Source organism: Oenanthe melanoleuca, chromosome 2 (genome assembly GCF_029582105.1).
Source record: "Oenanthe melanoleuca isolate GR-GAL-2019-014 chromosome 2, OMel1.0, whole genome shotgun sequence".
Taxonomy (NCBI): Eukaryota; Metazoa; Chordata; class Aves; order Passeriformes; family Muscicapidae; genus Oenanthe; species Oenanthe melanoleuca.
Window position 1 is genome coordinate 126,400,338 of NC_079335.1, and position 15,628 is coordinate 126,415,965.

The window sequence follows — 15,628 nt, forward strand, 5'->3', positions numbered from 1 at the left end:
GGGGGTGAAACCATCTTCTCTGTTTGAAAAGGACATATCAGGTTCTGAGTGGGCTAATTGCTACTTTAATATAAAATAACAGACAATAAAAATCACCATATAATGATTGAATATTGGGAATGGTAGGGCATACTGCTCCCTCTGGACCAACTGATGTTAGAGCAAAACTGGGTAATCATCATCTACTGCTGAAAGGAGTAGAAAAGGCTATGTCCTGTATTTATACCAGTTGGGGTGCTCTCCAGTTTATCTGTAAAGACAGGCTTGCAGACTCTGAAATATAATTTGGGAGATAAGTGGATCAGTTCTTCCCAGTGGATGTAAAGCAATGGAGGCTCTGATGAGAGACAAAGGGAGAAAGGATTTGTTCACTGAAGAACATGAGTTCCAAATTAAACACAAGAAAATATAAAGCTCAAATAAGGGCTTGAAGAAGGAAGGGGGTAGAAAAGCAGAGATAAAGGAAAATAAAGGGATACTGTAGAAGAAGCATAGCTGTGTGTTGGAGTGCAGGTTGTTGGGCATGGAAATGAGAGGAGATGTCGTCATTCTGCTTTCTGTGCAATGAATCTTTAAATGTAGATGAATGTCTTTCCGTGCTAGGGAGGCAGCTCCAAATAGCAGCTGTCTTCTGTTTCAGTGCAGATGCAGAATAGTACCAGAGCAAGATGGTTTCCTCCTCTTTGCTGACCAGCAACTTCTTCTTAAATTATTTGATTTTCACCCTCTGGGGTTTTTTGTTTGTTTGTTTGTTTGGGGTTTTTTTTTTTTGTTGGTTTTTTTTTTAAGTTCCCTTTCTACAAGAAATGAAAGTGATCTGGTCTGGAAGATAAATGCAATATATTCTGTAAATAAGAAAATTCTTGTGGGAATTGCTGATAACATGGCAGTGCTGGGCACCTACTGCCAACCAGTTAAACCATCCATGCTGTCAGATGGTACTGGGGCTGTTTTCCCCACCAGAAGCACAGGACCACATGTGGTGCCAATGACATGGACACACATGTTGCAGTGCACCACACACCTCCAGTTTTCTCCTGTCCTTATTTCGATTATTTCCATCACTACCCAGACTCAAAATTCTCACAATTAAAATATGCCATTAGCAGTCATTTCTGCACATCATGCCCTGAAGTGCAGCCAGGATGACTCACAGTGCAGTTTTCTAGTCCAGCCCTTGTATTGAGAGCCATAAATCAATGGGGTCACAGTCTGAGCTTTTGTCTCATTGTTCCCATAATATTTCCACTTGCACCTCATATGCCTTAACATACTGTACACATACATGTTCCATGTCTTTCTGAAAGTCTCTGCACTTTGAATAATTACATGCAAATGGGGTCACCCTACCACAGACCCTTAACTAGCATTAAACCCCTTAAATATCACTTGCAGTAGAAGATCCTAAGGGTCATTCTCATTCCTCTGTGAATTTATCCCACAGCTAAAGTTCATGCATTGTTTTTTCTAAATATGCAATAATAGCCAAAGTGCACACTTTTGTCTGTTAACCTGATATTGATGGAAGCAGGACAAAGCTCACAGTGCTAAATTCCAACCTGAGTTCAACCTGTTCTGTTCAGTGCAGATGAATGTCCAGAGCTGGGCACTAACTTTGACTCAAGCATGAGAAATAGGAAGGATGTGTAAAAAATACCTGTGATTATGTGTGAATTACACATATGAAAAATTACATGCAAATCTGTGCATCAAGAAAATGACAGCCTATGGAAAATGTAACTTGCAGCCCCCTTCTTTCCCATCAGTGACAGGAACTGTTTTGTAAACATTGTCTGACCACTCACTGCATTGACTGCCTATAGAGATTCTCTTCAGATTCATGTTCCCACTGAATGGCTTAAAAAATTTGTGGATGCAAGGAATGTACAAGACTACTGAATTACTTTGGCATGAAGGATCTCTCTGTAGCAAGGAATAATGTCTTTTCTGCAAGACAGAGAGCTTTCCAGGAAGCAGAGTCAATGCTGCAGACATCATTTGAAGAGCTCTCTGTGTTTGACAAGCTCCCTAATCCACTTCTATTACAAAAAAGAAAAAAATGAAACAATAAAATATAGAGTCTCTAACTTTCCAGAAATGCCCATGTACAGGAAGAGAAAGGAAAACTGGAAATAATACCTCAGTCTTGATACCTTCTGTCCCCTCAGAAAAATTCTATTGAGAATTCTATTGAGAATATGCTACAGTGTTGTGCAGCATATATGAGCTTGAATAGAGTTTAAAAGAGTGTCTATTAGTGAATGGCACACAAATAAAAGAAAATGTGTGGCCTTTCAGCCTCTAGGTCACCAGGTCGAGTCCAGCTCTCACAAGCAGTGGTGGAGGTCACTGTCATTTGAGGGCTTCATGGTCAGTATGACATTGGCTTCTGAGCCATGAGCTGCAACATTAGAACTCTTGTTCCTCACCAGGAGATGAAGACATGACACTGTTCTGCAAACCTCTGCTCTTTTAAATTCAAAGCCCATTAATATTTGAGGATAATAATTGTCCTGGTAAATGCATGGACATCTGGAATGCTGCACTACCTTCCATATTATGAGCATTACTGCTGAATAAGAGCACAGTAAAAAATGAGTATCACTTAACAAGTTCTTTTCATTGGTGCAAACAGTCATGCAGGATACAAACTAGTGGAAAATCAGACTGTGCCTGTAATAAGAATTCTCAATCAATTGAAAGAATTCTGGTACATTTACCTTTAATTAAAAAAACCTTGCCTGCCCTCTTTCTACATTATCCAGAAATTTTTTCTCCAAAAGAACTAGAAGGGTATGGGCATATAATGCTCCCTTTTGAGAGGAGCAGTCTTAAAATACTCACTCGTTTTTGCTTGGTATTCTGTCCCACCAAAGGAGTTTTATACCATGGAGTATTTTGACAAGGATTATGAATGTATGTGAGGATGGAAATTCTTTCTTTTTTCACAAGTGAGATACTAAGTGAATAAACTGAACAAAGACTATACTGCTATTTCTAAAATTAAAACTGTCCTCAACTACCTGCAATCAGGAATACTATTGTAATACTGGGATGAATCAATCTATCTTCCCTTTGACAATGACCTTTTCTGTAGTGTTTTATGCTGCAAAATTTTAGCAGCATCCACTTGATAGACATTTTGCCTTATGATAGTTTTCTTGGAACTGATTTCCATTCTCCTACCCCCATATTTTGAAATGTGTTTAGCATTTTAGTTTGGAATCCATCTGTGTCAGTGCTTAAATATGGATTTCAGTTGTGAGTAAAAAGCATTATGGTCACAGTCAACTTTAAATTTTCCCAGTGCAACTTCATTTTATCTACAGGGGGCTAGATGTGAGGGGGAAATGGAGGTTGATAATTTTTGTTTAAAGAAAGCTTCATTTTGCAAAAGATGGAACTCACACAGTTTAAAATGAAGGCTTGAAAGCTGGGATATACAGGCTTGAAGACTGGACCCAAGTCCTCTTGCAGAATCCATCAAGTACCTCAGCATACCCACACCAGTCAGTTTGGACATTTACAGGATCCTAAACACTGCAGGGATGGTGATCAGGAACAGCAAAGAGGAGTCACCAGTCTGGCCCCATGAGGACTGAAGACATGCTGCCACATTTGTGGTAGACAGAGCATCAAAGTGCCTTGCAAGAAACTCTGCATCCTTTCAGCCACCCTGGAGGTGATATTATTAAGCTCCAGTGGGATAAATCCAGTAAGAATCTGCCCAGCAACATGCATAAGGGCCCTACAGTTCTGCCCCATATTTTTGTTTCTGGAAGCCATTTTTTAAAATCTGTTTGCAGATGAGGAATTTAAATGCTGAATTTCACATCCTCCCCCACTCAGATTGCAAGGCTCATCTAATGCATGTTTATGTAGAGTCTGATTCCCCTGCTAAGTGTTTCTATTCTCCACCCAATCTGGCAGCTACTGAACAATGCACAAAATAAATTTAATTGATTTGTACAGGTATTAAAACAGATTATCATCTACACAGTTTTGGAAAGCAGACACTGTGTGTTAGCAGACACTGTGTGTTAGCCAAGCAGATGATGCAAACTATAATGATTTACAAAGGGTTTCAGAGAGCTGGGTATTAGCACACAGTAGATCACATTAGACAGCTAAAGAATTTCACTTTTATCCATCACATGACAAAGGAGATCCAAACTTAATCATGAGATGGTTTAAATATCAGAAATTATTTATTTAAAACATCATATCAGGAATCAAATTTTCATACAAAAGCTCTTGGTTTACCTGTTCCTGCAAATCATATGCATGATGGAATGCACCCATTTCCAGTGCAAGCCAGAATTTTCCATTTAGGAATTGACTGCAAATAAACACCTCACCCAGAACACAGAACTGTGCATACACATGCAGCACCAGCCAGATATCCCTGCTGAAAATCCATGGCTGCCCACCTCTGGTGGAAAATATTGACATACTGACATATGGCTGACAAACAGGCAATGCAAATATCATGAAATTGCTGCTTCCAGCATGGAAGGAGAACTCTAGGAGGGCACACCAGCAGTCATTCCCTCTCTTGCAAAGGTTGTTATCCAGGATATTTGTTCCCTGCCCACAGTGTGGGGTGACATGGGGAGGTCAGGGTGCCTGTCACCTCCTGCCACCACTCTGACTGAGCTGCAATGGCCAGAGATGGACACCCAGGGATGAGCACAAAGCCAGGACATGAATGCAGCACTCTCAGTGCAGTATGCACTGAGTGACCACTGTCATTTTACAATAAATGAAATTCTAAAATGAAAATTAAAAACCTTCCCCGAAGATAAAGGAAGGGAGCTGTGGAGCTGTTGTGTGAAGAGACACCCTTTTGTGCATGTAAGGAGAGGTTGTTTTTCCAAGGGCACAGGACACTTTTACACAGTCAGGGCTATAGAACTTGCAAAAGAATTTTTATAACAAGCTCTTTAATGAAACATCTATGACAGCTGAATTAAAACATTAGTTAATGGAGCTAGGTCTGAGATTGGAAATTTGTTTCTCTTTGTTCTACAACTCAGGAGATCACTCTTTTTTTAATGCCTCCTCAATGTATGAAATCACTGCAGTGTTCTTTACACTGCTTCAGGAATTATGAAGGCTGGAAAAATACTTTTCTTGGGCAATAAACTCATAGTTGGACTGAATTTTTCCCCTTCTACACGAAAAACACAGCCAGACCATTCTCCTTATCCAGCAACGGCTGGTGCACAGCTCTGACCAAAACCCTGTTGTCTCAGCTGATTTTGAAAGATGTCTTTTAAGAACAAGGTAAACTCCACAGAAACACTCTCTTCTGAGCCTGATGTGATTGCACAATTACAGACATTGTAGCTTCTAGGCTTTGATCCAGAAAAATACATAAGTGTCTGACTTCAAGGGGGATTTTCATGCACTTAATGTTAGTTGCTTACATACTTTGTTGCACAGAAGTCTGAGCACAAGGTGTTAACAGTAATTATTGTTCTGTGAAAACATGCAAAAAAGCATTCAGGAGAAGCTGAGTTTGGTATTCAAGTGTTGAATAATCTAAAAGGTTATGCTATCATATAATAAAATCAGTAAGCAACAAAAAAATAAACCAGCAAACACTTCCTGGTAACACTCTGAAATATATTATTCAATTCTAGAAAGGTACCAGAATTTATTTCATAGTTATAGAGTGGATTTTATACCTACATAGAATTTCCCATCACTGAAAACCTCAAAGGACTTTATAAACCAGGACTGAATTTTATCTCCTGGTTATAGGATACATAGAGCTGCTGTTTTCAACACTCTGATCCAATTTCTTACAAGCACCTCTTTGGGAAAAAAGTTAAGTCACTGCTTTTGCAAAGTGTCATCTGAAGTGCCATGTGCAGGTCCAGTGAGGTTCCTCCCATCCTCTGCCCTAATCTTCCTACCTGCATATTGCTTTCTACATGTTTCCTTCTTAGCTAGTGGAATAAAGGAATAAAGGACAAAATACTGAATGTATGAATAAAAAGAATAAAATTAAGGTTGATCGCAGTAGACTCAGACTTTAGCCAGAGATTCTAGAGGTATTAGTTTTAAAAATCAGTGAAGAAATAATGACTAAAAAATCTTATCAAATAAAATTGTGCAGTAAAATGTAACACTTTCACTGAAATTGGAAAATAACATATTCATATCCAGTACCTCAATTCTGAAAACAATATCATATAACCTTCAGTGGCTCCAGTTTTAAAGATGACCTATTCATATATTACCATAAATTCTTTAGGCAACAGTTACTTTCACAGTAGCCCTGCCTCAGTGGGCAGAGAAGTTCATACTTTTATAATGGCTAAAGTGCATGAACAGCTTTGTCAGGACAATGTAATTACATCAAACACAGACCTGATCCAGCCTAATGATGATAAAACTACATGACTGAAATGAATCTTCCTTTCCTCGTGGGAAATCTAAACCCACTGAGGTGCTGCTGCAGGTAAATATGTCTTAGAGGCTTTTCTGTCTCATTGTTCACTCACCTATTTGCCATTACTGAAGGATGTAATGAGAGAGAATTTAAAGTATTTTTTGGACACTGGGCGACACAGACTGGTCTGATCTTGTTTTTCTGAAGTTACTTGGCACTCTGGATCTCTAAATAAATATAAAGTCATTCACAATCAAACAGGCAAGAAAGAAATGACAAGTGTTTTGACAGTGCTCAAAATACTTTGAGGTATTTTTAGCATATTTCTGAGTCGTATTAGCTTAACCTGTAATAGAATATAAATGAGCCCATATGGCAGGGATGTAATTATGTTCCATGTGAGAAATCCCTGTGGTAGATTTGGGGGAAAAAAACTCACTACGTGTGCCTTCTGGAGGGCACGATTTACACATGATTACCTACTCATTTGCATTGAGAAGAATATGAAGTAACACAATGCTAACAACACGGTAATGAAAAGGGCAAGCAAAGACTCCAAATCCCTGGGGGTGCTGATCCCTCTGACTGACATCCAGTTAGGAGCAGGGAATTCGTCCCTTTAGGGACCACATTTTATGAAGCGATCTTTGATTATGTGGGCACAGTAATCACGAGTCTTAATTATTATTACTGTGAGAGAATGGGCTACAAATCTCCGGGGAATGTCTCTGTCACAGATACTTTGCTGGTGAATGCTGAAAATTAGTGTTTTCCCAAGGATCATTTTCATTCCAGCCTGATATTTAGCTGAAGTTTCTTTGACTACTAGTCATGAAACATTAAATATAGATTAGAGGCAGAGAGATGTTGAAAGTTAAAATTCACCGGAGGTGCACACCCGTGCACTTGAGAGACAGCCCCAAATGTTGTCCAGATGTTGTAGCAACAAGGCTGAGGGTTCCCAAGCTGCAGCACAGCCACAACAGAGGAGAAAGTGGATGTTTAGCATTCCACTGGCCTTCTGTTTAGTTTACTTGTAGTGTATTAATTTAGCAGAAAGTCCTAACAGCCTGTTAGCAGTAGATGTTACCAAGTGTACACTATCCTGAAAGAATGAAGAAATTCTTTTATAGCAATAAAGGGAGCAATTCAAAGCATGTAATTGATTTTCCACATTTTCAAACTGTGATAAGACTAAGCTTTAGCAGCAGAAACATATGTTTGCAGTTTTGTCAATGTTCTTCAATGAATCAAAAAAAAAATAGGAACCTATAAGTTACTGGTTAGATCGTTAACATGCACTGGGCATTTCGGTGGCTATTGAAGCACTTGCCAAGAGCATGTCATCTTCTAAACAGACTCAGAGGTAGCAGGGATTGCTTTTTGCCACAGGACATGTTTTTGTGATTATCTAAAATCATTCTTTTCCATTAGGAACACCACACAGAAGAACATCAAGGCTCCTTTAACTAGCTATTGTCACGTTTGTGTGCTGTCCTTCCTTACATCATTCTCAGCCCAGAGAGGCAGAGAGGCAGCAGGGCAGGGCTCCTTTCTGCTCACCCCTGCAGCATTCCCAACTAACTACTGCACACTGTGGTGTCTGACAGCCAGCTGCTGCCCCCACTCCTCACACCAGTATTAGGGTGCTCTCTGGGCCCCCCAGGAACATCCCTGATGACACCCACCAGAGGAACTCAAAGCAGAACTATTCAAATAAATTTTCAGAAAGGTTTTTGGATTCTCCTGACACCAGAAAGAAAAGTGCAAGAACATAAAAGAGGTCACCTACTAAGGCTTGGAAAACAGGTCACCTACCTGTCCTCAGAAACTTTTCAATTTCAGATGTCTTCCCATCTTGCATTATGAGAAACCTCAGATGCTTAGCAGCTTCTTTGTGAAAAAAGAGAGGACACATTTCAGAATAACCTATTTATTGGGATATACAAGGGAGATACAGAAAATTTGAGTCCTATTCCTACTCTGTTGGCCTTAGAGCAGACATGTGGACCCAAAACTTAAGTCCACTTGGCATGCTAAGCCTGAGCTGCAGACAGATTCTCACTGCACTTCAATAAATAATTGTGGAGAGCAATACAGAATGAGACAGTGACACTCATTGGGAGCCATCAGAAAACAGCAAAATTTCCATTAACTGAGGTAGCTGTGGTGGGGAAAATAACAGAGGTTCATGTCCCCACATGTCATTTGCCTCAATTCTTGTGTTGGAAGACTTGCCAAAGTGAGAAGGAAACAGCTTGGAGGGATGCCTGCCCACAGCCAGGAGGGAAGAGGGTGCTTGCAGCATGGGGGTAAGGAAACCATCTTCTGGCATGGTGAGGAGTTGGCAAGGCTGACTGAGAATCAAACAGGGCAACAGTAGGGCAGGGGGAAAAATCCCTCAAAGACTAAAGCAAGCTCATTCATGTTTGCTCCCTCAGGAGAGCACAGAGCATCCCCCACAGAGGATGACTTCATAGCTTTGAAACTAGGAAAGCTTCAGAGAATAGGAAATGGGAATGCAAGACCCTTTAAACTGAAATCTAAAGGTTTGAATTTGTGAAACAATGGGAGCAACTACCTGAGTTTGTCACCATCTCATGACCGTAGGGTTTCAGGTAGCAGCAGATGATGATCTCTGGCTTTTCATGGACAAACATGGGCAGCAGAGACCAGCCTCTGAAGGAGGCAGATGCTGTGGCTATGGCCTGGAGATGGAGGAAAGGGGACAGTAGAGACAAAGAGTCTCTCTGGGCCTCCTCAGGAGGGATGGTTCTTCTGCTGTACCCCACTGTGGTGATGCCTTTGGAGTGCCATGCCTTCTACACAAAGAGGGTTTTTAGAACACCTGAAGTGTGCTGAATGGCTGAGTAACATGCTTGCTACTCCTTCTGCCAAAGGAACCAGCATCTTTGTAGAGCCAGAGGCTTTTCTTCTATGAAGCAACAAAACCATAAGGGCAAAATCCGGGTGAATTAATTCTCTTATTTAATATGACAGCACGGAAGAAACAGAAAACCAAACAAAATCCCCGGTGGTTGCTCCATCCCATCCCTCCTCCATATGTGTCTCCTCCTTTTCAAAAGCTGTGCAGAGGGAGAACAAAGAAGGAATGTGGTTCCCTTCCCAGGGCTTAGAGGAGCTGTGTGCAGTGACCCCCACAGGCACTGCTGCACATGGATCCATTATCAGTGCACACACCAGCTCTGCTCCAGATCTGTGCAGATACTCGTGCAAGGTGCAAGGAAATACCATGGGCCATGCAAGGCTCCCATTATGGAGATGATGGGAATGGAGGGTACTCAGCTGCAAATATAACCAAACCTTTCTCAGCTATTTCTGCTTCCTACTCTCCATTTGCACTTAAGAACTCCAAACAAACAGAGCTCTCAAGCAACAACACAGCTCAACAGATAGCAGCCTTCTTTTGACTGCTTCCTAGCCTACTTTTTTTGGTTTGGTTTGTTTTGTTGTAGTTTGGTGCATAATTTTTTAAAAAGAGAAAGAAAAAAGAGAAAAGATACAGGAACCATGTGTGCTTCATTGAAAATGCTGCTCATGTAATTCTCTTTGAAGTGTGCAGCAAAACTCCTTTGTAGGTTAATGAGAACAGGATCAGGCCCTTCACAGTGAACTTGTGCTGAGAGCAGATAAGATCTTGAATCAGTCAGAGCCAAGCATGCTGTTTGTGCAACATGGGCAGGCTGAGTCAATCTCTGAATATTTTTAATGGGTGTCAACGTGAAGTGTTAATTCCACAAGTTAAATTGTTTTGCAGTTTGCCTGTGCCTGCTCTCCAGGCTGCCTTCACAAATGGTACACATCCATTTGCTGGCTGTGACAGGAAAGCTATTTCCAGAACTGCTGCAAGAAAACAACACTTCTGAGAAAATATAAAGTGTGACTTTTACAAAGAATTTTAAAACCAAATGATAGTAGAAATACCTGCTAGATATTCAGATGGTCACACATAAAAGTAAAAGTAGCCCCATTTCAAACAGAGATTATTACCTTTTTTTTAAGGACCCTGAAATCAAACTGAGTATTTGGTAACTGATTCTTTTTGAGGAGCTAACCTCTATTTTTTACAAACACAGGACGGAGGTACTGAAGTACTGAGATGCTGAGATAATGTTTGCCCCTGGATAGTACCTACATAACCTTAGTAAATAGGATCAGAAAAACACTGAAAACATTTTGAATTCTGATGAAACTAACTAAGCACGAAGAACAATGTTTGGATGAGAAATCTTTATTTTTGACTTTCCCTTTTTCTGTTCCCAGGATCTCCATGCACTTCCTAATGCATCTTGAAGCCAAGATGAAATTACAGCCCTCAGGAGGCCAACGGGAGGCTCACAATTGCCCACTGCCTTCAGCACAGCCAGGATTTTACTCTTACTGTAAAGATATCTTAAGAAACACTGGGGCCAGCTGCCCACTTCTATGGAAATAGTCAGCTGGAAACATAGCAAAGCCTACCACACAATTTCCTTTCCAGTTTCCCCTGTAGGGAGATTTTTAATCTTGGAGTGGAAAACAGGATCCAGGGAAACCTGTGGAAGCCTTGTGGTTGCCATCTAGAGAGAGCTGGCTCTGGCTGGGCTCCCTGCCTTGCCCTGCTCCCCATACCACCATCACTTCAGCCCCAGGTTTGCAGCCCCTCTGCTTGTCCCTCTTCCATGAGACAACAAGGAGGGTTTGCCTTGTTTCCCTGCCTCCACCTCCTGTGACTCTGGGGAGTGTGCTGGAGGACCTGCCCAAGGTTTCTGCATGCTCTGGAAAGCCATTCCCTTCCCACATCTGAGTTATGGTGGTCTTCAGCTACCCTCGGCAAGAGAGGCACAAATCCTGCACTGCCACAAGTGCTCAGTTCAATATCTCAAACCTGGCCTGTGCAGACAACCATCTCCCAGTGCCTTCCCCCTTTGCTGCCCCTCCTCCTCCTCCTGACCTTTTCTTGCCTGCACACCACAGGCAGCTGCCCATCCAGACCCTGATTTCCATCTCTCCCCCATGTCCCACCCCTGGGGAGAGCAGCCCCAAGGACTCCAGGCTTAGCAGTGCTGAGCACAGCACCCGTGGGCTGAGAGCTGGTGTGCTTCACCACTCCAGAACTGCAAATCTTTGTATCAGGATGTGGAGTTGGTGCTCAGACACCAAGTTAAGTCATCACAGTTGCAACTGTTTACTGAATTGGTTAGAATCCATTTTCTTATAATTGAGCACCACTTGCTTCTATTAATTTTGTTAACAGTGAAGTGCCCAATCCTACAAAATGCTAAACCTTTGAGCAGGTTGGAAATTTTTCTTTCACTTCCCTCAGAATTAGAATAGCTATTTTCTTAATTAAGAAGTAAATAAATAAACTACTTGCAGTCTTTTAAGAGACAGTTTCATGCTAGGAGGAGACTAATTACCCTCCCCATTCACAGAAAATAAAAGTGAAGCTTTCACTGTTATAGAAAAATAAGGACTGAGAAGTTAACAAGAGTCATTGCAAAATCTGACTTTGTGATGAGCTGGTTTTCCTGCAATCTTTTCATTTACAGAAATATTTTGAGAAACCCACCTTGAGGTATGTTGGCTTTTTTATTATTATTTCCTCTTTAGATGCAGTTGTAGATGAGTAGGCTATAAATGAAACACAAATTTTCCTGAAGGCAATCATAAAGGTGTGTTGCAGCCTTTCCTTCTCAATTTCACATGGAGTGAATTTACCACAATGTAATATTACCACTAGTGTAATATTTTAATTTGAACAACTGGAAAATTCTTACCTGCCCACTCTGTACTCCCAGTATTAGATCAGCTCCTTCAGGATAGTATTTGTGCTTGTATTTAAAAGTGAAATGTCAGGAATAAACTGTCAAACACCTTGAGAGTAAGCTACTTCTCTGTTTCTGGGGGTTTTTTTTGTGATTAACATGATGCACTCTGCACAGTCAGTTCTCAACAATAAATGGGGATCTGACCAAGTTATATTCTGACAATGGTTGGAGCAAGGAAGATTCCAGAGGAAGAGTAACAGGCAGGAGAGCAGTAGAACAGTAGGATGGGGATGTTGTAATGCCACATATTGCACATAACTTCCTCCATCAAATGCAGGGATTAAGAGCAGCCAGGATAGTCCAGGTAGGTGGGGAGGGGAAATAAAAGAACCAGCACATGGCTTGGGCAGCCAGGAAAATGAGTCAATTCAGCACAGCCTCACAGTGCTGCTGTCAGTAGGATATCCATGGAATTTGCAGGAGAATGCCAAGACTACCTCTGAGTGGGACTGACAGACCAGTGCCCAGTGGAGCTACAGGCACTGAACCAGAGGTGGGCAAGGTGTCAGGTGGGGGCTGGCATGCTCCTGTGCTGCTCAAATGGCCTGCACACTCCTGCCCTTCTGTAGTGTTCTGAGCCTGGTAGTGAAGCTCAAATAAAGCAACAGTACTTAACCTGAACAAGACAACGTGACTAGTCATAGAGCATCATTGAGCCATACTTTTAGTCTCAGGTAAATACAGCCAGTTAGACTAGCACTGAGTCACAGGATGTAAAACAGTTACACAAACAAGTATGGAACAAAACAGCATCAAGACATCCCACCTGAGGGTACAGGACATTTTCATTTTTATTGTGGTCTTTGTCATTAAAGTATCCCATAAATATTTCCTAATGTGTGTTGCAGCAAGTAATTAATATTAGCCAAGATATACTAGGACTAGACAAAAATCTCTCTCACCCAAAAGTATCCTGGTGATACCATAAGGAGGACAAATTTCACCAAATGTGCTGCACTTGACATAGGGTAGCATTCTATGTTAGGCTAGGATAACACCTTATTAAATACTGCAGACCACTATTAATGCAACCAGCCAAATGCCAGCTAATTGCACATAAAAGTCTATCACTTCAGCAGAGGTCGGTAGCAGAACCAGGTCTTGGTCTTCATTAAGCATTGTCTGAGCAGAAAACTAGAGTTTATTTACTCAGCCTCAAGATAAGCAACTTAATGCAGCTGATTTGAATGCAAACAAGGGCAAGACCTCATGCCTGGAAGACTCTCAGATGTGGTTACACTGGAAGTTTAGAATAAACACAAGTTGGGATCTGAAACCCAGTTGTCGTGGCCTACAAATTTGGGATGTTTTAAAGTAGTTAAAATTTTTTTAAAGCATTGTCTGAACTATCAAAGTGGTATTGCTTTTATCTGGAAGATATTACACTTGCAATTACATATTGTTTATTAAGGTCAATTTTGCTAATTCACTGGAATTTCTCCCATATGACAGAAATTACATTTGCTTCTCCATTTAGTGACCTCAAATGACAAAAGGTGCAGAATGAATTTAAGTTGGCATGTAAATGCAATTATGCCTTTCCTATTTTCTTACAGGACTTATCCAGTCTGCTTTAACACCATCACTGGGTGGTGATGTTGTTTAACACCATTCACAAATGAATAAGGGGCTCAAAATGCTTGCAATGTGTCCAGGACCTGGCACGTTTAGTTTGTCCTTAGGAAGCTATTTCACATCTTAAAAATGCTTGTGGACTTCTAAAAACTAAACTGTGGAAACCAAGGCCTCAGCTGTAAGACAAGTCTTGCTTCCTAAACCTGGTAACCCATTTTTAAATTATGGTAGTGCAATTTCAAAATGGACTAGGAGCTTCAGAACAAAGCATTTCTCTTCTATGCTGTAAACACAGAAACAGCAAAGGGGTCAGTCCAAAGAAAGAAAAACAAAGTTCTCTTTCTCCAAATGAGGGTGAATCACTGCCCAAGCCTTACAGCTCAACTGAACAACAGAGGCAAGAGATTTACAAATATGAAAAACTCTCACAGCTGTGGACACAAGAGCACCCCTCTCTTGTAATGGCTCTAAGCAGATTACTGACTTGCATTTTTGAATCAACATTTGACTTCAGAATCCATATGATCCATTGGCTCCAAGTTTGCAAACAGCAACCAATAAAATCTAGGAGAATTAAAAAAGGGGGAGTGAGGTTGATATTCAGATTTTGCATAGTATTGCCAGTCATGTAGTGCTGTCATTGGAAATATCTACCAAATAAAATGCAATTCCAGTGCCTGAGCACTAGAGGGTAAATTTAGAATAAAAACAGAGTTGTGCCTCAGTTTCTTTATTTTGATAGCAAGCATTTGAACGCTTGACTTAGCACCTCTTCATCTGTCTCGACTTTTGCTAGCTGAAGCTCTTTCTGAGGCCATGCAGCACTGGGGTGGAAGATTATGTCACACAATTGCAAACTTCTTGCAAGAGTACTCTCAATAATTTTGAAGTGTGTCATGCCAAACTCAGGATTACTTTCTCTGGTCAGCTTCAGGGTGCACACCACACCTTTTAAAAAGGACCACAGTGTCAGTCTGAAAATTGTCTCTTGTGACTGGGATTGGCAAAAGACTGGTGAGATATTAGCCCATAGCCTTTTTTGAAAAAATACTCATCATGTAAATAAACAGCAGTCTCTTCTCATACCTAGTTATCATCCCTTTGAATAATATTTTTTTTTAAGTGCAAAGGGATGGCAGCAGAAGGGTGGGCATCATCCAGAGGGCTGGACTGAGCCCCAGTTGATTTCAGTCTTGTCTTACCCCTCTATTGAAAAAAAAAAAAAAAAAAAACAACAACCAAAAAAAACAACCAAACCAAACACAACACAAACACACACAAGTATGTGCATATACCAGAAATTTTGGGCATTACTATATGAACAAACCAGAAATCCTACTCCTTCCCAATAGGATTTGTTATGGAAACAGCATATAATTTCATCCCAATACCACAAATTTGCCACTACATTAAAGAGCATTACTGTTACTAAAGGATGAATGGTAAATCAACATCCCCAGCTCTTCAGGCTACAGCCCTCTTCAAGGGAATGGTGATTTCGAGTGTCCCTTCATTTCAGGGTATAAATATATCCCATGAGAGAAAGCAAAGCTGCTGAGTATGGAATGCTTAAATGAGAACTTCAGCACAGAAAAACTTTGTCATAGCAGTTTTGTTTTTATATTAACCTTGTCAGGGCAAGAGAAGTGGGAAAAACTGCTTCTTTGTATACTGATACTTTCCACTTATTGTACATTGATACTTTCTCTGGTAACCAAGGCACATCAATTACCCAGACTACATTGTAAAAACCCCCATCTAAACCCCCTGGAGCAATGGACAGATCTCTTTTTAACTGTAAACCATTACTGATGCCCCACGC